Source organism: Ambystoma mexicanum, chromosome 6q, assembly GCF_040938575.1.
Source record: "Ambystoma mexicanum isolate Mex_15411 chromosome 6q, UKY_AmexF1_1, whole genome shotgun sequence".
Lineage (NCBI taxonomy): Eukaryota > Metazoa > Chordata > Amphibia > Caudata > Ambystomatidae > Ambystoma > Ambystoma mexicanum.
The window spans coordinates 523678718-523706242 of record NC_090937.1 but is presented as its reverse complement, the minus strand read 5'-3'; positions in this window follow the sequence as shown (position 1 = coordinate 523706242).

The window sequence follows — 27525 nt, the reverse complement described above, 5'->3', positions numbered from 1 at the left end:
AGACACACCCTGTCTACTGTTTAGCATGCACCACAACAGCAGGAGGACACTGATGGAAACATGTCTTACCACAGGGCTCACGTTACTGACTTCACAGTGATGAATGTGAATTCCCACCAGGGGGAGGGCAAACCTTCAGTGAGAATTTCCCACCAAGGTTCCCACTATACTATGTGAAGCCATTCGAGAAATAGGCAGGCCGTGAAAAGAGTAGAGTGTATTGCATCTGCCTTAGTTTCCCCATGTTATCCACACTGCATGGTTCCACAGAGCGTACATCAGTAATACCCAGGGTTCCTACAACACGTGGTGAATCAATGAGAATGGACCACATAAAGGAAATTGCATAGAAGTGATTTTTACATGCATTTTCCAATGTTCTAGTCATGCTTTCCATATCTGATGTGGCTGTAAAGGTTTTGTGTTCCTATCGTCCATAGGACATGTGAAAATTCTATATCTAATGACCTTTGAACACCAACTCGTATCTGCATACTGTGTGATAAAACATAAGCAATATTGGATGCCTTGTTTCTTGTTTCTCCATGTTTTTATTCTTTTCTTTCTTTGCTATTCTGGTTGTTACTATTGTATGTTCTTGTGAAGACCGGATTACAATTTTGACTCGTGTATAATGAGAATGCATATTAGCTAATAAGCAGAGTTAAAAAATAAATTAAAATTAATAATCTTTGAGCCGTGGGAACGATCAGCACAAACTTTCACAATTTAATTTGGGGCCCATGTCCTCAAAAAATGGAAAATTGTGTTCAAATCAGTGTCATGGTTCAAAAGATATAATGGGTCAAAATGGGTCAAAAATACATTTTTTTTCAGTTTTCCTTTAGCTCAAACATACAGACGAACTGCTAGACAGATTTTTGCCAAACAATAAACAGCGGGCACAAATCGCTCAATGGAAATCCTTTGTTGGTTTGTAAATCTATCCAGTAGTTTTAATGTTTTCATATTTTTATATGGCATAAAGCAGGGTCTCTAAGAAGTTAGTTATATCTCCAATGATGCATTTTTGAAAATCCGCCATTAAGCAATTACAGATTTAAGATCTCAATTTGTTGTTGGAAACTTCCCAAAATAATATATGGGGTCTGAGTAGGGTGATTTTGAGGCACAGGAGCATGTGGGCAGTTCTAAAAGGGATGTTTTGTAAAGGTTTGGGCTTGAGGATATTGCTTAATTTAAAAACTTTTTTCAAAAATCCTGAATTCTTCGGGTGGCAAATAAAATAGTAAATGCTTCAAAACTAAGACATATTGAGACGTGACAATCATTTGGATTTATAGTTAGGGGAAGAGGAGTATTTTCTGTTTATTTAGGAATCAATCCATGATTTTAATAGAAAGAAAGAAACTACAGGGATTGCTTCCTCAATGAACGTAAACTATGTGTTTGGACATGTGTTAAATTTGTTTAAAAAATATAATTGCTTACATGAAATAAATTGTGCAACAAAAGACAGCGGGAAGCCAATGCTCTTTTACTACATCCTTTGTTTTGATTGGACAAGATTGTCACATGACTTAACAGTGAATGTATCCCTGTTCTCCTGATGTCAGACTGGAATATCTCCACAGTATCGCATCTCCCTATTCTTAGTCACAGTACCTAATTAGTAATCCTTAACCCCTAAATCCCATTTCCTAATCCCAGTACTGAATAATAATCTAACCTATGCCCCCACATCCCTCTTCATTGCCATAGCATCTAATATGTAATCCTACATGAACCCCTTCATCCCTAGTCCTTGTCCCAGATCTAAATAATAATGTTGCCTATAGCACCACATCCCTCTTCCTCATCCCAGTACCCAATTGACACAGTCCTCCACTTCCACCCTATCACTCTTTCTCATCACAGTCTTCAACTACCCCATCTCAATATCCTTCTCACAGTTTCCAACTATACCACCTCAGTCTTCCCCATGACTGCCCCCATTTACCCAACCTCACTCTCCCTTTTCACAATTCCCCACTCCCCCACCATACTCTTCTTTGTCACAGTCCCCAGCTATCCTCATCAGATTTTTCCTCATCACAGTCCCACACTACCCTCACTTCACTCTTCCTCTTCACAATCACTGCTACCTGCACCTCACTCTTCCTCATCACAGTCCCTCACTAACCGCACTATACTCTTCATCATCACAGTCCTTTACTACCTCACCTCACTCTTCCTCATGACAGTGCCACACCATCCAACCACACTCTTCCTCATCACAGTCCCCCACCACTAGAGGAGAGCAAATGTTTCCCCTGCAAAGCAAACATTGGGAATCTGCACAGGAATTCACTGACACCTATTCCACGAAATCAGTATTACGGTTCCACCGCCACTGAAATTTCACTTGGTTTTGTTTGGTTTCTCATGGAGCATGCCATTTTGATTCCATGTTAGTTTCCTGTAGCGCAATGGGAATCTGCACACAGGTCTTTTTGTCAATCCATGCTAGTTTCGTGCAGTGACATGAGAAACTTTGTGTGGGTTTTTCAAATTGTGATAGGTTCATGCAGCTACATGACAAACTTTCTGCAGATTGTTTTTTCAAACAGTGCTCGGTTTGTGACATGAGAAACTTTGTGGGTTTTTTTTGTGGATCTGTGGTATGTTCGTGCACTGGTGTGAGAAACTGTGTGTGCTATTCCACGTTTCCTGCTAGTTTGATGCTGAGAGACACAATAAACTTTGTGCTTGGTTCATTTAGATCTGTACTAGTTTCACGTTGTGGCACAAGAAGCTTTGCACAGATTTTTCAACCGATTCTCGGTACGCACAGCAGCACAAGAAACTTCGTGGAGCTCTTTATTTGATTTGTGGCAGGTTCGCTCAGCAGCACAAGACAATTAGTGCCGTTATTTCTGATTCGGGTAGGTTGGCACAATGGAACGAGATATTTCACTCAGCTTTTTGTTCAATTCATACTAGTTTACAGAGTGGCACAAGAAACTTCATGCCACTCTTTTGGATTCATGCTAGGTTTGCACAGCAGCATGAGAAAGTTTGTGCTGCTCTTTTCAATCCACTAAGTTTGCGCAGCCACACAAGAAACTTTGTAGTGCTCGTTTCGGTTTGCGAGACAGCAAGAGAAACGTTCTTTTTGAAATGCAGTGGTGGCAGAATGGTGGATTTGGACAAAACAGATCAAAATCGTACAGATTTGCACTTCCGTGTCTGGCGGAACACAGTTTTACAATTTTGCCAAGCCCTACTCAACACCCATCTCCACTCCTCCTCATCACAGTCCACCACTACCCCACCTCTCTCTTTCTCATCACAGTCCTACACTGTCCCACCTCTCTCTTCCTCATCACAGTCCCCAATTACACTAACCTCACTCTTTCTCATCACAGTACCCAATACGCCCACCTCCCCATTCCCTATCACATTCCCATAAAACCTCACAACACTCTCCTATGTCATAGACCCCCATTACATCAGCTTAATTTTCCTTGTCACAGTCCTCTCTACCATCACCTCACTCTTCCTCATCACAGTACCCCAAATATAATCAGTATCATTACCGCCACTTGCCTCTTCCTCATACCAGTACCTAATTAGTAATCCTACCTTTACTGCCACCTCCTTCTTCCTCATCCCAGTACACAAAGGTAATCCATGTCATTACTTACACACCCCTCTTCCTTGTCTCAATACCAAATGGCCATCTTACCTTTATCCCAGATCCATCTTCCCTGTCCCAGCACCCAACAGTAGTCTTACCTTTACACCCACATCCCTCTTCCTCAAAAAAGTCCTCCACTACATCCACCTCACTCCGTCCCAAACAACCCCATCTCAATAGTCCTTGTCAAAGTCTCCCACTACCTTCACCACACTCTTCCTCAGCACAATACCCCAATACCCCACCTCACTATTCCTCCTCACAGTCCCCTATTAACCCCACCTCACTCTTCCTTGTCACAGTCCCACATTGCCCCAACTCCCTCTTCTTCATCACAGTCCCCTGACTACCCCACTTCACTGTTCCTCGCACTGTCAGAAGTCCCCTCACCTCACTCTTCCTCATCAAAGTCCCATGCTACCACACCATACTCCTCCTCATCACAGTTCCCCACTAACCTGAACCTCATTCTTCTTCATCACAGTCTGCCATTTCCCCACCACACTTGTCCTTGTCACAATCCCTCACAGCCTCCAGCACACTCTTCCCTGTCACAGTCCTCCACTACCCCACCTCACTCTTCCTCATCACAGTCCAACACTACTTCCACCTCCCTCTTTCAATCACATGTTCCCACTACCCCACCTCACTCTTCCTCATCACAGTCTTCCACTCCTCATACCACACTCTTCTTCATCAAATGTCCACAATAGTAATAACTAGCATTATCCATCATCCCTCTTCCATGACCCATTACCTAATTTGTAATCCGACCTTTACTGCCACCTCCCTCTTCCTGGCACCAGTACCCAATAGTAACTCATGTTTTACCCCTACTTCCCTCTTCCTCTTCCCTGTATCCAATGGTAATCTTACCTTTACCCTCACATCCCTTTTCCTTTTCCTAATACCTAATGGTAGCTTACCTTTAACCCATATCCATTAAAGTACCCAATAACAGCCTTACATTTACCCCAACATCAATCTTTTTCATCACAGTCCTCCGCTACCTCACCTCATTCTCCCTCATGACAGTCTCCAACTACCCCACTCCACTTTTCCTCATGACAGTCGCCCACTAAGCTGCCTCACTCATCCTCATCACAGTCTCCCACTGCACACACCTCACTATTCCTCTTCACAATACCCTAGTAATCACTAGCACTTTCCCCAAATTCCTCTTCCTCATCCCAATACACCATTAGTTATCCATTCTTATCTAGTGACTATAAGAAAACATAAAATACTTGATAAACCTGTTGTTGCCTAGCTAAAGAACAAACATTACTAACAAATGATATGACATTAGGTATGTTATCAGACAAAAAGGCAGAATTACAAGTGATGTTAGGTATAGCATAAGAAAAGCCTTGCAATTCAGTGAAAACACTTTTGTTAAGGGACATTTAAGGTGAAAGATTTCAGCGTAACATAACCCTTGAAATTCATGAAAACAACTTTAGTTGAAGTGACTTTAAGTTGCCAATATAATGAGATAAAACCCCTGAAATTCAGCAGGTGTTGGAAGCTACCTCCATTCCGCGGTCCGGCAGGTGTTTCAGCATACAATGTTGGGTTCATCTGCAAAGGTTGATCAGAGTTTGCATTTAAAAATACTCTCGATTTCCAACCATGGTATTCTTAAACACCATAGTTACTCTGTGATGAATGAGCATACTACCTGTATCACTCTGTTATAAACAAAACAGTCCCCTATCCAAAGAAAACATTTGACTACTTATTGTCAGAATAAGAAATCAAAAGGTATGTGTGACAATGTCAAATGGTAAAGGTTATGTCTGGTAGTCTGCAAAGTTAAACCATGTTGAACAAAAAAAACATGTTCATGTGGCAAGGTGACAGGACTATCAAGACTAGAGTGACTTTTGTATTGAATGGAAGAACGTTTTTGTTTTAGTGCCAGTGTTTGGCGACTACATTTTGCCACATGTTTTGGAATATGACTTCCATAATCTCTCACCATTGCCTATGCTAAGTATGGCTAGTCGAAGTGATATGTAAAACCTCTGGAGAACCAAAGGTTGCAGACTCCCAGTGTATTGCCTCTGAAACAATAGATTGCTATATGCAAGACCAACCATCTGTAGTTATCGTACCATTATTTACAATGTTTGACAAATGCTTTTAGTATTTCATAAATGACATGATATGTTGCATCTGTGCTAGAATGCACTTTGTATTTTAAAATACTGCCAGAAAATGACCCTTTGGATGGCACATACAAGTAAGCTCATTGAGTGATTTCTAATATGATGTTATCACTTTTGGCATCTGACATGTTTGTAACGTCATATGTGATGTCATCAGTGATGTCATTTGTGATATCATATGTGTGCTTAGGGGGTGTGTAATGGGGGCCTCATAGTTAAGGTGGCATAGCTTCCAACAACAGCTGAATTTCAGTTGTTTTGTTGCATTACATCAGCACCTTAAAGCCACTTCAACTAATATGTTGTTATTGAATTTCAAAGGTGTTGTTGTATTGAACTTATTCACCTTAACTGTGGGCAGATTGTGTCTGGTTGAAGTGGTGTGTATAATACAGCACATTATCATTATGAATCAAACCTTATATGGTTTTCATTATAAGGGGATCCAGTTCAGTGGAAAAACTGGAAACAGTTATTCAGCACACTGAATGTGCTACCATTGCTTACATGGTTACATTTGCAGGCATGGCTATAAGCCTGTTGAATTTGTATTACTGAACTGGCATATAATTGTCATCATCCAAGATTGTTGTTGTCCATGTCCACAGTGCTTGCAAGAATGAGGATGAGGAGAGGAACACATGATTATTGATTATTGGGTATGCATATATCAATTTCAAGAGCAACATTGCAGTAGTGTTCCAGGTATCTACCTACAGCAGTCATGTACCCAAATGCTTGTGGGTTTTGATAGGTGTGTCATTGGATAAAGTGTATATTATTCTGTGTACTTATCTTCAGTGTCTTTCTGGTTCAGGTATTGTTACAAGTAGCAACTCCCTGATAATTCCCAAAGATGTTAGAACATGTCTATGGTTGCATTGGTCTCAGGATGAGGGAATGTGATTTAGTATGTCAGTCTGGAAAGTGCAGTTTTATGGATGGACCACACCAGATGTGCATTTTTTCTGTCTTCTTCTGTAATGGCATATACAAAAACAATGGCAAGGAGGGTTGCCCCGGCAATTCCAGAGGTTATGATTAAATAAAAATCTTCCAGCAATTAACATTCAGTTTTGCAGATTGTAGTATTTCATATGTGTGTTGCCATTGTGAAGGAGCATCTGAATGCCTCTGCATGAAGTCCCGCCCCATCCGTCCTATATGCTGGAAGCCAGAGATCGCAACATGCACGACACCAGTGCTGGTGCCTATTCCCTGGAGAGCCTTTGAGAAAAGGTATCCATTGAGAAAACCCTATATGATGTATCCCCGTAGAGATGACATCTCTTCATCTCTTCGAGGAAATCCCTGAAGGAATACGAAGAAGAGAGAAAGAGAAGCAGTGACATCACAAGAAGTGAGCGTGACACACTAAGAAGAGTGGCTGAAGAAGAGGATCTATAGACTTTATGGAGTCTGATGACGACATAAAGAATCAGGTAAACTTTCATATGCAGAATGAAGATTGCACGTGTGAAGAGCACTGCAGAAAATGCAAGCCGTTTTATATCTGTACAGATGCAGCAATGCAAGTAGACTAGTGATCTTAAGGCTAGCTATATGTAGAGAATAGACTGCAGGCGGTGCTGCCATTATATAGAATTCTGGACATCGGTATCACATATTTAGTAAGCTCAGACCCACAGAGAAGGAAGGATCGGAAAGCTGTGTTGCACCAACATGAAGAGCATGGAAAGGCCTGGAAGAGCTGTCTGACCTGGTGTCAAAGGATGAAGTAGCCAAGAACTGGGTATCTATCTGTAAAGAACAGGAACCATGAGACGCTGAATCATCTTGTGTTAAAATGCAAAGAAAGAACACCATGAATGCCAAGTTTCTTAACTGAAGACAATTAAATGCTGCAAAACAGACTGAAATACAGTTTTCAGTCACGTGAGCCAAGGATGGAAATAGGAGTTGGGTGTGCAGACCGGAACTATGATAAGAATGTGCCCATACTCCCTTATATTCCCAGGAGTACTTTGCAAGGCCGAGTTCAAAGACAATCTGAATGGCAGAAGGCATGAACGATGAGAGATGTTGGGCAAATTGGTTGGGGCGACACTGTCAAGTCCACCCACGGTCACCTAGGGTACCAGCTTATGTGCTGCTAGTGAGCCAAATGTTCCAGAAGAGTACAGGCGTGCCATCCAATTTTAGAGGGCCATATAACAAAGAACCTTATAGTTTGAGAGCCAATGATATACTGTTTACTTAATAACTGTTGAAGAGGACTTGCACTATGGGTGGGCATAGTTTGTCCACCTGACTGTAGAGACCCAATCACAACCCATCCCTATACAGAAAGTATACTTAGATGTTCCCCTTGAGTGTATCACAACCCCCATAGGCTTTTCTTGTTTGCCACGTAGTATGACATTTTGTATGACGTGTTTTTGTATAAAAGTATAATTTTTTATGAAATGCATTGGAAAAACTTAAGCAAACGTCCCTTGATGTCTGTTGTAACTCCCTGTTTTAGACAATTGATAATAAAACAATTGGGAGAGAATTTTTGCCAACTTCCTGAGTCGGTCTTAATGTTTGGTGTAAGAGTTATTCTGGATCCCATCCATGCAAAACATGTACTGATTTAAGGACTCCCGGGTTCACCACTCACAGAGAAGTCTGAAGATAAAAGATGGATGGAGTAGGTAAGGAATCATTTGGGATGATTTCATAATAAGATGCAATGATGTACAAGTGTTGTGATGGATACGTGCCTGGAAGCCATAAATCGCTTTGTGGTAGCCTCTCACATTGCTTGGAATCCAGTTGTTACTCAGGATCATAGAGTTGTAGGAGGACCCCCATGAGAGTGAACGTACATGGGTGAAGAGATGGCCTTGTACCCATATCATTTGCACTTGTATACTGTAATGCATGCATTTGTTTAATTGTGCATGTCCGAAAACAATTACTAGAATGTGACCATTCAAGAGGCAAATAACTTTTGGTCACCACTATCTAGGGTTGATAACCTGAAATTGTGAAAAAGATGTGCTCTCTCCCTCTGCTGATGCAGTTTTGGGTGAGGCCTCTAGGGGTAGCAGAGTGGTAGCTTCTGGTCAGACTGATGTGGTGGTTGCTGATCTGTCTGGTGAGGATCCATTAGGCTGACTGCAATAATTATTGGCATCTGTCTCGATACAAGGCAGTGGCATGCCTCTCTCTCAATGGTACTGGCTTGCTGTGATTATAAACATGTTGTTTGTTATATAGCAGCACCCATCCCCGTGTTGTGTCCAGATTCGGGATTGCCTAATTTAAAGAGGTGTTTTAATTTGTTATCATATTTGTTATTCTGCTATACTGCCAAATCCTCCGGTTTGTTGCAGGTTTCAGGCAGGGCTAATTGCAGACAGTGTTTTCAGTTGAGATAGGTATTGTATTTATTTATTTGCTTATTTATTCATAATTTGTGAAAACATAGCAGAATAAACTGCATGCAGTCGTAAGTGCTTTGCAAAACAATGGAAAAGAATCTAGGGCGCAAAGGATTAAAGGAAGAGAGTTCCATGCATGAAAACCTATAGCAGAGAAGCGCCTATCTCCATGATGCAAAACACAGGATCTAGGAATGACCGATAGGTGGTGATAGTTACAGAGAAGGATACATGTTGGCTGATAGACCTGAATTTTCTTGGAATGGCAAGATGGATAAAGACCATGCATAAATGTAAAGACCAAAGTAAACATCTTAAATGCAACCCTCACCTTCACTGGCAGCCAATGCCGCGAACTGGGCAGTTGGGAGGTCCAGGAAAACTGTGGCACATAAATAATCAAGCTAACTGCAGCATTTGGTTTGGCAGAAGGTGAGACAGCTGTTGTTCTCAGATAATCGGCAAGGCGTCATTTGCGTAGTCGAATTTTGATTTAACTAGCTCCACAACTACAAATGAGTGATCTGCAGATGAAATGTAACACAATATTGATCGTAAAAGGCAAATGCTGTACAAAATGGACTTAACTACCTCCCAACATGAGACTCACAGCGTAACTTGGACTGCCAATAACATTCATGATTCTTGACTTTACGTACAAAGCATGATGGAAGCCCAAACAAGGGAGTCAAACATGGCAGCCTGGAAGGATCATTAAGTATGTATTTAGGACCAAATAAGAACCTATGTGTTTGAAATGTATTTAGCTGTAATCCGTTGTCGTCCTACCTTTAAATTCAAGCGTACAGTCCAAGATATTCTGTTACAATTCTGTTGGGTTATTGATACGTAAATAATTCTGTGTGTAATCAGCATATGTGTGCTATTGTAAACCAGAGTTGGAAAAAAGAGACATCAAAGGCTGAATGTAGATATTTAAAAGAGTGGAGACAGTGATGGTTGCTGAAGTACTCCACAGTGAAGAGGAAGTGTGCCAGAGAGATAGCCATCGTGTTTAACTTGTTGAGTGCAGTTACTTACAAAAGAATGACACCAACCCAATGACCCCTGGGATACACCTGTCATTTTTGACAGTCTGATTAGAAATAATGTATTTCTACCATATTCCTAAACTTGCTTTTTTCGGGCTTAGGATGTGAACAATTCAAGAGGGCATTTCGGTTGATTATATAACATGTGTACTCATCGTGATACCGAAATGGCAGGTTTTCTATTCACAGATTCTTCTTACTCTGCATGATGTTTGGTTTGAATTTCCGCACCAATAAAAATCCATGCGGTTTTCATGACAATCTGCACAATTGACTGACCAGGCTTTACATATACAGCACATATAATACATGTGTTCTTATGTATGGAGTGCGTGCGTCTGCATGTTTTACAGATTGTACACTCTCCTCAGAGTGAGGCTAGCACGGTAGTTACGTTTGTGATGGCTCCCTACAACCACCTGTCCAGCTGTACTTCATTACTGGTCGCAATGTATTGCATGGTGATTAACTCCTAAAGCACAAATGGCCTTTCTTCACACTGCAAATTCCATTTCTCCTCTCCCATCTGCTTCCTTTACTTCTGATCTCCTTACCCAATTCAACAAACTATGAGACTCGTTTGACCAAAGTCCAAAACGCTATCCAATCAGCATGTTTACTTTAACAGTTACCAGGCACAATCATTACAACATTAGGAATATATGTTCATACCCAACTTCCACTCTTCTAAAACTCTGATCTCCATTCAAAACCTTAGCAAACTGGAAAACTATTGATCCAAGCTTCTCTTCCTTCTTCTACACTATTCCTTTAACCATCACAGTCAGGTTCTTAACTGTATCACTCACAACCTCTTCAATCTATCTCAAATGTTTACAACCTCTGCTCACTGCTTCTATGGAAGAAGACTCTCCATTCACAATCACTCCTTTTTCAAATTTGTTCTTCAGTCCATACAATTCCCCCTCCCCAACCCAACTGGCTGAGTTTATCGACTGCTACTACTCAGCCACTCTCAGATACCAAGCTTGTACTAACCACTTGATCTCACTACCTACAGAACGCCCTCCCACTTAAAGTAACTTTATCTCTAGGCCCCCACAACAAGATCTCACCATACATAAAGAATATGAACATCCCCACTATGTCAACATTAAAAAATTACTCTCAAGCTGCACTTACTCTATAAGAAGGATACAATCACACCATCAATGTCAACATGTTCTCCCATGACTGACAAACCTAACTGTAATTTCACTTAAACATGCTCGAATGTTACAAATCATTCATGATTTGCAGTACATCATATGGGTAGAGGCACATTTTGATATTCTGCTAGCCAACTCAATGGTTTTTAGTTTCAATGTCCTATCTGAGTTTTATGACTGGGGTATATTGGGTCATATCAAAATGCAGCTTTGAAAAGGGACATCCAAGCCGAGTTACTGCTTCAATTCCTATATCATCCAAATGTAATCTTGAGAAATGTTGTGATAAGCAAATCCAAGCCTACTTTGTCAAACAGGTCTTCTCTGAAACAACACTCAGAGGGGCATCATTCATGTTTTAATTTTACATCAAAAGTATGAAATATCATCTACAAACGTGTGTGTTTTTGCACTTTTCTACCTTGGATGAAGGCTGCTTGATAAGCTGATATCAGAAGGTATACAGCTTTCAAGTCTAGTTGCACAGAAATTACTATTGATATTGATCAATAATCCGTTGTCGTCCTACCTTTAAATTCAAGCGTACAGTCCAAGATATTCTGTTACAATTCTGTTGGGTTATTGATACGTAAATAATTCTGTGTGTAATCAGCATATGTGTGCTATTGTAAACCAGAGTTGGAAAAAAGAGACATCAAAGGCTGAATGTAGATATTTAAAAGAGTGGAGACAGTGATGGTTGCTGAAGTACTCCACAGTGAAGAGGAAGTGTGCCAGAGAGATAGCCATCGTGTTTAACTTGTTGAGTGCAGTTACTTACAAAAGAATGACACCAACCCAATGACCCCTGGGATACACCTGTCATTTTTGACAGTCTGATTAGAAATAATGTATTTCTACCATATTCCTAAACTTGCTTTTTTCGGGCTTAGGATGTGAACAATTCAAGAGGGCATTTCGGTTGATTATATAACATGTGTACTCATCGTGATACCGAAATGGCAGGTTTTCTATTCACAGATTCTTCTTACTCTGCATGATGTTTGGTTTGAATTTCCGCACCAATAAAAACATTATGTCAACATTAAAAAATTACTCTCAAGCTGCACTTGATCTCACTACCTACAGAACGCCCTCCCACTTAAAGTAACTTTATCTCTAGGCCCCCACAACAAGAAATGTTGAGAAATGTTGTGATAAGCAAATCCAAGCCTACTTTGTCAAACAGGTCTTCTCTGAAACAACACTCAGAGGGGCATCATTCATGTTTTAATTTTACATCAAAAGTATGAAATATCATCTACAAACGTGTGTGTTTTTGCACTTTTCTACCTTGGATGAAGGCTGCTTGATAAGCTGATATCAGAAGGTATACAGCTTTCAAGTCTAGTTGCACAGAAATTACTATTGATATTGATGCGTATGATTGTACAATAGTTCCATGCAAGTTTCAGGATTCTGCCAGGCCTGTGGATCTGATTGATGATTGGCAGCCTGAATGTTTGATGAAAGGAGCTGGATAATATGCATTGATAGTAGAGGGATCACAGTATCAGTCCCATGTCCATTTCAGTCCACATGTACAATCCAGTTAGGTAGCCACATGGACCTGGACATTTCTGACATTGAAAGTGTTGGATATCTCAGGTAACCACATGGTACAAGGCGGTGTAGTAGCGCGAGATAAGGCCAGCTGCACACGTATTAAATGAGGACACCAGTTAAAGGTGCTACATCAACAGCTAAAACCTATGAGGCTGCATTCTTCCGTCTGACCCGTGAGCAGACAATTTTAAATTGGGTGAGCATATGTAGCAGCTTATTGAAACCTGTTGACCAGAAAAAAACAATAATTTGGCACCCCTTTCCGAACAACTTATATACTTTTTTATACTGACTTTTCTAGTTAAAGAAGAAGGATCATTAAAGCATTATTTTCCTTCTGCTTCGACTCATAATCTGGGCACTTTTTGTTCCATTCTCCCGATGTTGTACATATGAAAAATACCCAGCTATTTATGACTTGGTCACTCCTGCCTGCTTAGCTATAGCCTTAAGAGGGTCAGTCGCTTTCCTTGTCCCCGCTCACTAGACAGGCGGCTCACCACATCAGCCTAGGCATAGTCCACCACTGTGGGGAGAGCTATCACCGGTGGGAGGGTGATAGCAGCCTATTAACTAGCAGCATCTTGAATTAAACAAACCAGGAAGATTGATCTGTACTTCACATGTGTGAAAACATTTGGGATTACGTACAGGGTTCAGAAACCCAACTTGGTCACCCTTGTGTTTTTGACAAGATTGGACTTGCCAGATACATTCTAACTTTAACCATAAATTGAGAAAGTGTGATGACATTCAAGAAACTTTGCACTTGTTCATTATGCTTCCGAGCTTTGCCATTTCTTAATTTAGAAACATTTAAGGGCACGTCTCTTCTCTGGGAATGTGATTGCATTTTGGCAGTCCATCTTCAGGAATCTGCTTGCTATTCTCTCCTAGAATGTTCATTTCTTTCTTTCACTGTGGCGACTTTCATTTTCTCTAATCAACAATTTTCTAATAAAGGAGTTGAAGGAGAACAATGCATACTGGTCATCTTGTTTATGCTTAGAAACTCAGCTCTGTTTGGAACTTGGTACAACGTTCTCCATCATCTGGAAAGAGTAAAAGGCCCAGTCTATGCAGATATATGGCCATCTCCCTTTTCTCTACTCGCAATGTCACATGAATGAGAGCATTGCTGTAGATTATTTTGTTAACAGAATCTTCTGTTTTAAGGTGGGCAACATGCGGAAGAAAACTATTCTGGCATGAACATAAGACAGAGAAGAATAGAAGGTGTGCTCAGGTCTGGTTGGATGTTGGAGTCTCAAAGATGTTTTTCCTTTTGACAGAATTAGTTAGCCCATCAAAATTCTAGACCAATACTGTAATTCTTCTGTCCATGTATTTTGTTAATTTTCCTGTTTGTTCCCTCCCTCTAAGGTGGCCGTTCTAAAGGCCCTATTTTGATGCATTTTCTGTGGAAAGAACTACCACCCACCTACTTTGGGAAACAGAACTCTCTGAAAATTATGCAGACTACAACTGCTTGAAAAGTGTTAGTAACATTAAAAAGGACACATATTATGGCAATGCAACTATAACTACCCCAGTAGTAATCTTTTGACTGCCTAGTACCGTATGGTAAAGTATGGTAAGGACCTAACATCCTCACCCCAAGTTTCAGAGTGATCCAGTGTTAGGGAGAATTCTCCAGAATGGCTAATTTCCCTTACCTTTTGAGTCCCTCAGCAGCTTTGCTGGATTTCTAGGGTTTAATATTTTTACCTGGTGAGAGTGGGAGCCTTTTTTCCTACTCTTACATGTTTTTTGCTGTGTGTTGTACATTTTTATGCTCATGGACTATGGAGTCTCACCCACCCTATAGGCATCATCTTTTTTACTGTGTGTCACCCAGCACCTTTAGTGCAGTGACACAGGGTTTTCTTTTCAGACTTTCCACTTTAAACTACATTTTCTGGGACTGACTACTGTCTCCCAGAACATGTAAAGTTACCATTGACTTTACTAGTCTTTTTTAAATTTACAGACCCAGTACACCCTATCTTCCAATACTGGAGTACTGGAGTCGTTAATAGGTATCCCCTTTTGTCTGATTTCCACGGAAGATTATTATGTTCCCCTTTCTCTAAGATTTGGCTCGTGGCAGTGGTATCTACCATTTCTATTCTACCGCAGACTATGAAAATAGCCTTTGGTACCATTAGAGGCTATGGTGGTAGCCTCAAACTCAAACCCAGTAACCCAATTTTATTTTTAACTTGGTTCTGGTCGAGTTTTTTTGCCATATCTTTTTGTAAAGGCCTTTCTAGTGTTTTACTGTGCACACCAAACCTGGGTGGTTCCTTTGTTTACCGTCCTTTTTGTGGGCTTCTGCACAGAAGCCCTCCTTAGGCGCCTGAGTGTCTGGGTGGAAAGCATGTGAGGGTGGGCTTTCAGTCCCCCTGCACAGGGTCTCCTTGGCGACCCAAGTCGCCCTCTTGTTTCATTGGCTAGGAGGCTGCCCTGCCAGGACAGCCACCCTGCCGTGTGATTGACAGCGAGGTTGTGTGAATGAGGGAATTGGTGCATAAAAAGCCCGTCTCTGGGGCTGGAAGGCAGAGTCGCCACTGGAATGAGAGAACCAAAGAAAAGCTGAAGGAAGACAACTGCTGCATCTACTGGACATCTGGTGAAGCCCTGCTGCAGGTCCGAATCGCCTGAAACTTCGATGACAGAGGAGATCTGCAAGGGATCTTCTTCCCTTGAGCTTGGTGGGAACAACCAGCTCGCCAAACACGAGCTACCAATCCTCATCCTGGTTGAATTTACTGTGCATCGCTGCAGTAGATCGGATAGCCAGTGCGAAGAGAACCAGTTTGGGTTGTAAGCAGCGCAACTTTTATTTGTCGTTTTGCTCTCCTGCTGGCATCTTCCCTGGGACCTGCAGGACCCTCCAGCCATCCTCCTTCTTGTCACCACGATGGAAGCTTCAGGAACCGTGAGCCTGAAGGAACTGCCAGGAACAATTGCCTCAGCTACAGCATTCTTCTTCTTTGAAGGTACTGTGCAAATTCGGTCATTCTTTCTGACCGACCATGGTGAAAGCGGGGGAAATCTTTCGCCTCTCCAAAGGATTGTCCTTCTCTTCTGCTTTAAGTAACTTTTGTTTTGACCAACTTCGTTTTGAACTCTTGGCAAAGACTTAACCGCAAACTACTTTGAACTGTGTGATCCTCTGCAAAGACTCTGAACCATTAACATTGGCCCAGACCTATTGACTTGAATCCTAGTTGTAGTAGCCTTTTCTAGATTGCCCTGCCTATAACTTGTTGGTATTATTGATTTTGGATAATCTTGTCTTTTCTCCCTTTTAAATTGCTGGAGTGCCATTTTGCTCACACTTCATTTTGAGCTTAACTTGTCCCAAATTGATTGGGTGTTATTGTAGTATATTAAGGCTGTGATTTGCTGCTGCTTTATGATAGTGAACTGTTTTATGATATGATATGATATGATATGATATGGTATTTGTAACGCGCCTATACACATGTGTTTCAAGGCGCGACGAGGCAGGGAGGGGGGGACAAGGGGAGACAGACAACCATCTTACTAGGACAGGTGTCATTCAGATCGCGCAAGTGCAGGGGTGGGGGAGGGGGAAAAGTGCAAGGGGAAGGGGAGGGGGGAAGTGCAGTACAAGGTAAGTGGCATAACGTAATAAATAAATAAATAAATAGGGCCAGCTGGTGGCAAGTATGAGGTAAGTGCAGAACAAGTGCTGGGGGAGGGGGGGGCTGTAGGGATACAGAGACAGTCCCGCACTGCAAAGGGGTTCCAGGGCATCAGTGCAAGTGGAGAGTAGCAGGGCCCAGGGCCGAGGCCGTTTAGAGTGGTCCAGTTGCAGGATCAGTGCAGTTTCAGTGAGGAATTAAATTAGCTGTTCAGCAGGGGAGAGGGAGAGAGAAAGCAGAAGCAAAGAGGAAGGTTTTGAGGTGCTTCCGGAACCGGAGATGGTTCTCCTCAAGTTTCAGGGAGGCAGGAAGGCTGTTCCAGAGGGAGGCCCCTGCCGCGGAGAGAGATCTACCCCCAGCTCGTTGCTTCGAGAAGCGGCTAACCCTGAGGGAATTGGAGTCGGATGAGCGAAGGGCCTGGGAAGGAAGATATTTGGGAAGAGAGAGTTGAAGGTATTTAGGACCCAGGCCCCAGAAGGCCTTGTGGACAATGCAGAGGGTTTTGAACTTTATCCTCGCAGCCACTGGGAGCCAGTGTAGAGATTTCAGTCCTGGAGAGATACGGTCCCTGGGCTTGAGGCCAAGGACAAGTCTCGCAGTTCTGTTCTGGATGAGTTGCAGAGGGCGGAGAGTGGAGGCAGGCAGATTAAGATAGAGGCTGTTACAGTAGTCCAGCTTCGAGAGAACCAGTGCTCGGGAGACAGTGAGCTTCTGGGGGAAGGAGAGGAAGGGAAGAATACCTCTGAGGAGGTGCAGCTGGTAGTGTGACCTCTTGGCGACGTCAGAAATATGAGGAGAGAAGGAGAGTGTGGAGTCGAAGATGACCCCAAGGTTTTTTGCCTTGCAGGTAGGAGCAGGGAGGGGGCCAAGGGAGGCAGGCCAGAGAGCTACAGGGAAGGAGGGAGTGGGAGTACCGATGAGTAGGATCTCAGTCTTAGTGGCATTAAGGCAGAGGTCATTGGCGGCACACCATTCTTGGATAGCAGACAGACAGTCAGAGATGAGGGAAGGAGAGGGGGAGGCTGAGGGTAGCCTGAAGATGAGTTGGGTATCGTCCGCATAGCACTGGAAATTAGGGCAGAGAGCGGCGATGCGGTGGGCAAGGAGTGCCAGATACTGGTTGAACAGCCAGGGAGAGAGATTAGATCCCTGGGGGACACCACAGGTGGAGAAAAAGATGTCGGAGAGGAAGGGCCCCAGTTGGACCTGGGAGGGTCGATTTGAAAGGAAAGAGGTCAACCACGCTAGAGCCTGACCAGTGATACCCAGGTTTTCCCGGAGACGGTTGAGCAGGATGGCATGGTTGACAGTGTCAAAGGCAGAGGAGAGATCGAGCAGAATGAGAGCACACGGAGTGTTGGAATCGAGGTTCAAGAGCAGGTCTTCACGGATGTTCAGGAGAGCAGTTTCCGTGCTTCTGACAGCTCTGAAGCCAGATTGATGGTCATGAAGACTACCAACAGATTCAGCATGGAGGTTAAGCTGGGAGATGGCCAGTTTCTCCAGGAGCTTGCCCAGGAAGGGAGTGATGGAGATAGGGCGATAGTTAGCCGGGCAGGAGGGGTCGGAAGAGGGTTTCTTGAGAAGAGGGTGCACAAGGGAGTGCTTGAGGGGGGAAGGGAAGACTCCAGAGGCGAAGGAGTGGTTGCAAAAGTCAGCCAGGGCAGGAGCCAGGGAGTCGATGTGGTCCTTGATAGTTTTGGAGGAACAGGGGTGAACCTGTTTAGACGAGACTTTCATAGATCGGACTTGTCTGGAAACCTCGTCAGCAGAGAAAGGTGGAAAGGCAGAGAAAGAGGGAGGAGGGGTGACCGCAGAAGGGCCAGAGGGAGGGTCGGGTAGGGAGGGAGGGAGGTGAAAGGAGGAGAGTGAGGAAAGGATGTCCTGAGTTTTAGAGATGAAGTGAGAGGCCAGTGCAGTGCAGAGGGCCTGGGAGGGGACAGGAGAGGTAGAGACTGCAACAGGGTTGGCCAGCTCCTTGCAGATTTTAAAGAGTTCGGCGGAGTTGTTTGATGCCGCAGAGATGCGGGCTTGGATAAGGGCTCTCTTCTTGGTGAGAACGGAGAGCCGGTACTGCCTTTGGAGCAGGCGGCAGGCCAGTTTGTCAGAGGATGAACATGAAGCACGCCATTTCCTCTCTGCAACCCTGCACTTGCGTTTTAGGGTGGCGAGATCCAAGTCATACCAGGAGTTACATTTGGCTTTGGGCTTCAGGCGGATTCTCATGACGCGGGCAAGGATATCAAGAGTAACAGATATAGCAGAGTGGAGCATGGAGAGGGCTGTGTCAGGGTGGGAGTCAGCCGAAGGGGCGGGGGGGGGCGAGAAGGTAGCAGCGAAAGCCTCAACTGACACACGCTTCATGGGTCGGATGACCGAGAAGGTGGGTGGCAGTGAAGAGGGTGGCTTTGCCTGTGGGGTAGGCAGGGTGAGGTGGGAGGATAGGAGAAAGTGATCACTCCAGGAGAGAGGAGTGGAGAGAGGGACGGAGAGGGGAAGGTCAGAAGAGATCAGAGCATCAAGAGTGTGCCCAGCAGAGTGAGTAGGCCCAGATGGGAGAATAGAGAGTGAGAGAGAGTCGCAGAGGTCACGAAAGAGACCAGTGGGGGGACTGGAGGCATCAAGGTGGATGTTAAAGTCGCCAAGAAAGAGGAGTTGAGTGGTTGAGGACAGGAGTGCGGAGGAGAGGTCAGCCCACTCAGAGAGGAAGGAGGAAATTTGACCAGGTGGCCGATAGATAGTAGCCACGGTAAGGGAATGGCTAGGAGAGAGAAAGAGTCGGCAGACAAGACATTCAAAAGAGGAGTAGGTCTGCGTAGGAGTGACAGTGGCAGGAATCCACTCAGGGAAGATAAGGGCAACACCACCCCCTGCACGGTTGGGCCTGGGCACGGAGAGGATCTTGTAACCATCAGGTAGGAGTGTGTCAAAGCTGGTGGCAGAGCTGGCTGTGAACCATGTCTCAGTGAGACAAAGGACGTCGAGGTCCAGTTCCTCAAGAAGGTGACAGATATTGGAGGAGTGCTTGATGGCAGAGCGAGTGTTTAGTGTGACAATGTGGAGAAGGCTGCCATCCTTGAAGAACTTCCGGGGAGGGGTACAGATCAGAGGTACGCCCTGTGGAGGTATTGAAGAAGGAGGTGAAGAAGGAGCACGAGAGGGGGCAGGGAGGGAGGGTAGAGGCAAGGTAGCCAAGGATAGAGGAGGGGGGACAGCAGGAGAGGAGAGGAAGTTGATGAGGTGTTGAAAGCGTCTATCGAAGAGGTGAAGGTTGGCCTGAGGGCCTTGGACCAAGACGGTCCCATTAGCGTAGACATTAAGGATGGCCTTGGAGGAGCGGAAGGGGGCCAAGAGGACATCCCAACGGGTGCCACCATTAATGGGACAGGAGGAGAAAGGAGAGAGCACAGAGACCATATGAAGGGTCCATAGGCCAGGCGAAGGCACGAAAAAGAGGATGTCAGTGAGAGTTTCCTTAGAGCAGGCATTAGTGTAGGTGTCAGCGATAGGGAGGCCTGGGTTGGAGACCAGGATGTCCTTTTTAAACTTTTTCCTACCAGATTTAGTGAGGAGAGCAGGATAGTCAATGGAGAAGCAGTTAGAGAAGAAAGGCAAGACGGAGAGCACCATGGAGTAGGAGGGAGGGAGGGGGGGAGACAGACGAAACGAGAGCACGCAGACAGGAAGTGAGCAGCAAGCACAAGTTACCACAATTAGAGCAAGCAAAACAGTAATGCGTATTAGGTACCGGGCCACCTAAGATTGAGAATCCTGCGAGGGGAGAAAAAAGCACCCTAGTATACCACAAATCAGAGCAAAAATAAATGATGGTGTAGATAAATGTATATTCTTTTACTCAGAAATCTTGAATCAGTATTTGTTTGAACCATTGTAATTGTTGTCCTTTTTGTAATCTCTTGTACTGCTCACTTTACTCTTGAGATAAGTATGGCTGCTCAGCCATCGCTACCCCTTTACTATGTAGTACAGGCTTGTACCAAAGGTGAAATTGTACTTACACTTGTAGGTTTAATTGTGTGTAGTGTTCCCAAAGGGTACTGCATATGATTCTGCCCAACATTCTGCTCTTCAAATTACATTGGGGAAATCTGCAAACAGGTATAGTGTTCTAGTTTAATTGCCTTTTGAAGGAGCTACTCCACCTCGGATCTACGTTAAATTTCCGCTGCCAAAAAGAACAAGGCTGAATACTGCCAAGCTGATATATTTACTTTTTTTTAAATGTAAAAGCCTGTGATCCCAAACTAGGGGAACAGGGGACACCCCTGATACAACACTCCCCTAGTTCGGCATTATTTCTCAGTCTTTTCGCGTAATACGCTGCAGCTCACCATGGCGTAAGAGGTTGAGGGCAGCAGTTTTAAGGGCTCCCTGCCCATTCCATCCATGCTTCTCTTTGCTGAATATTCAAGCCAGTAATATGCTTCTCAGGTGCTGAAATGTAGGATGTATAGTCAAGATATAAATAAGCACAGTATGGGGGAACAGTGACTGCAAGTAGGATGAATACTATTGAGAACATCCAAGCAATGCCTAACATATCAATTTTTTAGAGGATAAAGTACTACCAGTGCCTGTCAGAGTGGAAATGTACCAATGACATAGAAATGTACCAAACACATAAAACATCGACTAGCACATGGGTTGCTAAAGTTGCACCCCAAAGGATGACAGTACAATAGGTACATTATATTTACAAACTCTGGGGTCTATCTTAATAAATGCTCATTCCTGATATCTTTCCTTCGAGGGTTACACTTTATGTGGCTGTGATCCAGGGGCTCTTATTGTGTCTGCAGAGATAGCCCTCATAGTGCTCTGTATGATGCAATGCACATTTGGCAGGCTCATGTGGCATAAGAAGGCTATTGGTGTGAGGCCCTCACCGGGGTGAAGTCAGGGATATGAATGATTCAACAGCGTGGTAACAAGATTGGTACTGATCTTGAATGCTTCCTCACTGTAACCTCAGAAGATCTTCCTAGCATGTACCTCCTGCTGGTTTAACCCGATCCCGCATATTCTGATGTGAAAGTCTTACAAAAGTGGTGATCACTCCAAGTAGAAACCAAGGCCATTTTTAAAATGTGCAGCTGTGTGGAGCTTGGTCTAGCACTGTGTCAGAAGGCAGGATCAGGTGAGATAGACTGTCGACATTGAGAATTAAATATTCAAGTTAATCAAGGAGATTAAGAGATCTGCTCAAGATAGGGTTGTGGGGTGTCCAGCTTTGATAAAATACCACTCTGCCTTTGTGTTGAGACAAGCTGAAATGTGGTTTGCACCTATTAATCATAATATTGCACTGACTTCGTTAGATTTGGAGAATAATATGCTTCTGCCATTGTCACATGTTTACATATAGAAACAGATTAATTAAATGCATTAATGTTATTTTCTCTGCCAAACTTATTAGAATGTACTTATATACTGATAATTCACCCAAATTTGTTTCATAACATCTTTGCTTCAACAATGTGATTCATATTAATAGTAAAAAGGTCTTCTGTAAAGCTTGGCTCCATAAAAGTATTAAATAGGTGCATCTATTATTTGATCAGGGAAGACCACGTTCCTTTGATCATTTTATAGCAAAATTCACTACTCCAGTTTCCTTTGGTGTCAATGCTCTATTTTGATCAATGCTTTGATGCATAACCATGAAACTTTATTGATGAGCACAACGTCTCCCAGCAATAAGACTACAGCATATGCATAATCTTAACTGTACTGCTTCTATGTTTTATAAAACTCTCTTTGTGGGACCTGTTCAATTGGGGTCGCAGGTGGCCTGGCTACAGGATTGTACTTTAACTACTGAGGATTATCATTGGCCACGTGTCTGGAAGAAATGGATTTTTGATTACCACATCTGCCAGCATGACTCAAACAGTATACCTCTTTCATCATTTTGTTTCATCACTCCCACTATGCTCTTTAAATGCAATATTGCTCAAGATGACAAATGTTGGAGCTGCGCTGCTGCTGAAGGCACTTTTAAGCATATGTTCCTGGAATGCAAGTTTGTTAAAAAAAAGTGTTGGGAAGCTGTTTGAGATACAATGAAACACATTTGCAAATACATGATAACATCAACTTTCATGCTTCATTTTGGAAGCTCACTCTGTTTTGTCTGTGTGTCTTATCCACTACTTAAAACATGTCATGTGTCTATAATAGTATGCTTATATGCCTCTGTAATTTGTGTTCAATAATATTATGTTGTTGTGCTTAAGATGTTATCGCATGCATACTGGTTACTCCGTATTAACATGATATGGCTTTGTTTATAACAGTCTTAATAAAATTCTTGTAAACATCAAAGAAATGGGCAGCTGTATCTCATGACCATGCAAATCCAGACAGTGACTCCTTAAAGTGAGAAAAACTGAAAATAAATGTTTTCATATTATGGCATAACCAAACCGGGAGGAGTGGTTTGGCCAAGATAAGGGAATCAAGAGCTACAGCATGCCCCCTCTCACCATAACACTGGCATTCTCATCAAGATAAATACATTCCTATGTTTGTCTATCAATGGCAGATAATAATTCAAAATAAATAGCAAACAAAGCTGTCCTTAACCTAACTTTCTATTACACTATCACAGGCATTTATTTTCACCATGAGAGACTATCCGTGATGGATAATTGATTATGGTTAATTGTTCATAGCTTGGTGAGAACAGATCTTGGGGCTCTTGGATACAGTACATTTTCAAACATTGTAATGTCTATGGCCAGCAATTTTGGTTCATTAAATACATTCCTCTTTCATCTCTTCCCCAAGTAGTAGTGTTGGAAGAAAGACAGCTCATTCTGCTTCTTAGAGACTTCTTTTGCTTGATTGCTTGTTTTATGACCAGGCATTTAAATAATTGGAGAATGAAGAGCATTACACTTTGAATACACTGGGTTGGGTTCTAATATTTTTTACCTGCCACTCTCAAAGCCTCTTCAATTTGTTGATCTTTCTCGAGATTTATAAAGCCTTCATGAAGAAAAGGTTTCCATAAGGGTGCACATTTCCACACTAGATGGTGTTGTTGCCTCCATCGTTTCACTGACTGCTTTGTCTCTCAGTTTGTTTTTTCAATGGTGAGTTGAGTGTTCTCTATAATTGTGGCACTTCCCCTGATTTCTAAGTAGGCCCCGAAGCTGCTTCATAACTCTCCTTAACATGTCCTTACATTCCAGTCTTTATTGTCCACACAAGTGTTGGTGGCTCTACTGTCCACTTAATGTACGTCTAGTACCACATTTTGCACCATGTAGCATGCCTGAATTAGGATTTGTCTGCATATTTTGAAGAGGGAAGGCAAGGGAGGGGAAATGAGCTCAGCATGTATCCTCCACTTTCATTGATAGTTTGTTTCAGAATCCCAAAGAAGACGAATTTAAAAACACAACTCTCAGAGCTTTGGAGGTAATGCTAACAGAGATGTCATTAGCCAAATAGATCCTGTTTTAACACTCCCCTCATTACTTCTATGGAGGTTCGTCCCTCCAGTGGTATTCCAAATTACAAGGTGGTATTTCACATTGAAAATCCACAGAATTTGGCTCCAAATTAGAGGTTGAGGTAAAAAGGTTTAAAACTTATACAGAGGCCCTCATTAGGACCCTGGCGTTAAGGGGTTAACGGCGCCATAAAAAGTGTCAGTGCCATTAGACCCTTAACGCCTTACTACGAGGTCCCTTTGCGGGACCCGACCTTAACGGCTGGTCTAGACCAGCCGTTAAAGTAGGGGCCCGCAAAGGGACTCTCGAGGTAAGTACGGTACCGCAATTTGCGGTGCCGTACTTACTGCCTTCCCCATTCCCATTATGCCCTATGGGGCAAAAATGGGAATGGGGAAGGGCCATGGTGGCATGGGGAATTACTGCCCCACCAACCTTGAAATGGGGTGGTAATTCCCCATTCCGCCATGGCGGACTCCGGCATCGACCATGGTGCTAATAGCACCATGGTTTTCCGCCGGAGTCCTAATGAGGGCCAGAATGTTTTTTGGAAGTGTTTATTCTCTTTACTGTTCAGGAAGTAAGCTCACTGTCACAAACCCTTTCACATGTAATGCACAAAAAGGTTTGAGCTGCCCTTTTTGCACTTTAAAATAAATTGCAGGACTATCCGTATGCACCCTCAATATAAGGGTGGTTAGGGATATAATCCAAACAAAATGAAATTAACAAGGATTTTCTGTGCCACCCTCACACTGCAAACTGGACACCCACGCCCACACTGGCAACACATAGAAAACTCCACACCTATTCCAATAACACACACAATATCAACAAGGTCACTGCACCCTCACGGCTGACAAAGAAAAACAACCCCTATACACTCAAACGATTGCACACAAAACCAACCAATACCGCCAAGAAGCAAATCAACGCACAATAACTTTTTTCAAAACTGAAACTGCCAACACAAACTACTTGTTTACTGTCCCTGTACTCCGACAGACAAACCCACCCCTTCCCTTATTTTTCAGAACCGCAAGTTGATCATACAAATCCCTTAAACGTGAATATTATGGTATTGCAGGAAAACCACTGATATTAATGCTGCACTGATAGTAGTGATGTAATTAGCACTTGGTACTCAGATTAGCAGCACTGGTAGCTAATAATACAATCATAGACAGTATAAAAGGCACATCTAATTAACATATTAAACCATGTTACTCACATTAATAATATTGAACAAAAAGAAGAAATGATAAAAATGTCAAGGAGGAGACTGACTGCAGTCCTATTTAATATATTGACCTGAAAGGGACGCAAATCAAATAGCTCCTGTATAATACAATGCCACATGTGCAGAGTCGAATGGATAGCCATGCATTTCAAAATAAATGGTTAATTTGTGTCAATGTACATGGAACCCAATACTTTTTCCATAAAGCAAATCGATGCCAAAACACTATGCACCATGTTGTTTCTTTTAAGTGTGAGGCAGATGGTTCAGTAATGTGAGAATTAAAAAACAATGGCAATTGTTTTAAGTTTATTTGAGATAGGCACCATAATAATTCAACATATCAGTTGCAAGGTCCACCTCTTTCTCACTACAATGACATGGGTGCACCTGTGCTATGCAGGTAATCACCTGCAAACCTGAAATATGACACTCACCACATCAGGCTTTTTAGTTTATTCCACCCAGATGACCGGGTGTGTACCAATGTCAAGGAAATCAGGAGATGCAAAATGCATCAGTTTAAAATTGAACTTAATTTCTAAAAGTGTGAAAAGGCATGCATATGTCATAAAGATTATTCTGTTAACAAGAGATCACAGATTATGTTAAAGACATTTTAAAATGATAACATTCCAGTGGTAGGATGCTGTCAAGTGTTCTGAATGTTGTCTTCATTCATCTCTACTGTACATCAAATGAAGGACATTAATAATTAATTCAGAAACTTTTAATAGAGTGGTGGACTTAAATAACAATCTACAGTATAAATATGTGGAAAAGCAGTAGTTCAGTTGTGCTGCTTTGAATACTTCCACTTGCTTCCACTCCGTCTGCCCATTCACAGGTTTTCTCTGCAGGCAGAAGGAAGAGAAAAATGTCATTGACAGTTTGTGTATACTTCCCCTCAGTTGGCCAGGAAAGCGCAAGTCTTGTCACAATGGACATCTGTGAGATGGAGCCATGGGCACCTCTATGCTACTTTCACGGCTTTTGGGATGCAGTATATCACAGGGAAGTGTCAGGTGAAGTGTGGTTCCTTCCAAGGTCTAGTGAAATTGCAGATAAATCCCTTGTTGCCTGGTTAAAGTGGATGCTCTGCTGCAAACATCGCTGTTTGTGTACTGATGGAGTGTCTGCGCCTGATGCCGGGTGGGCCCGCCTGTCTTGATGTCGTTGAATCTGGTGCGAAATGTAGGTGAAAGATTGTGTGAGCTCATGCAAATACGCTTTAAATTAATCTCCCAGGAGTTGGGTAGTGCTGTTAGCATCAAAAATTGGAAGTGCGGGAGTGAGAAGCACATGTATTCTCCTGCCAGTGACAATTTTGTGCAGAGTCAAATGATGACCCTTGCCAGTGGAATTGTGCAGTGAAAATAAAGCTAGTGGCAGACAATAGAGCTAATTCTTGCCAAGTGCAGTGATGATCATGTAGCTATTGTAAGGAAAACCTCCAGATAGCCACCCAGACAAAAATCAATCCTCCAAAGAAAAAAGCTTGGTGCACCACTTTGCAAGGAAAACACATTTATTTTGTATACTCATACCTTTGGGTTTGGTGCGCTATGCAAATCAATAAACAAACAAACAAACAAAAGGGAAAAAGGTGGTTGAGGGTACCATGGAACCCAACTGCCACTGAGCTTACTGGGTTACTTCAATGAATGCAGGTCATTATAAACAGCCTCTTTCTAAATCTGCCTGTCTCTACTCTCCGCCCTCTGCAACTCATCCAAACTAGGACTGCGAGACTTGTCCTTGGCCTCACGCTCAGGGATCATATCTCTCCAGGACTAAAATATCTGCACTAGCTCCCAGTGGCAGCGAAGATTACGTTCAAAACCCTCTGCATTATCCACAGGGCCTTCTGGGGCCTCAATACCTTCAACTCTCTCTTCCTAAATATCTTCCTCTTGAGCTCTTCACTCATCTGCCTCCATCTCCCTCAGGGTTCGCCGCTTCTCCAAGCAGCGAGTTGGTGGTAGATCCCTTTCTTCTGCTGGGGCCTCCCTATGGAACAGGCTCCCTGCCTCACTGAAACTTGAGGAGAACCATCTCCAGTTCTGGAAGCACCTCAAGACCTTCCTCTTTGCTTCTGCTTTCTCTCCTCCTCTCCCCTGCTGATATCCCTGCTGAATTTGAT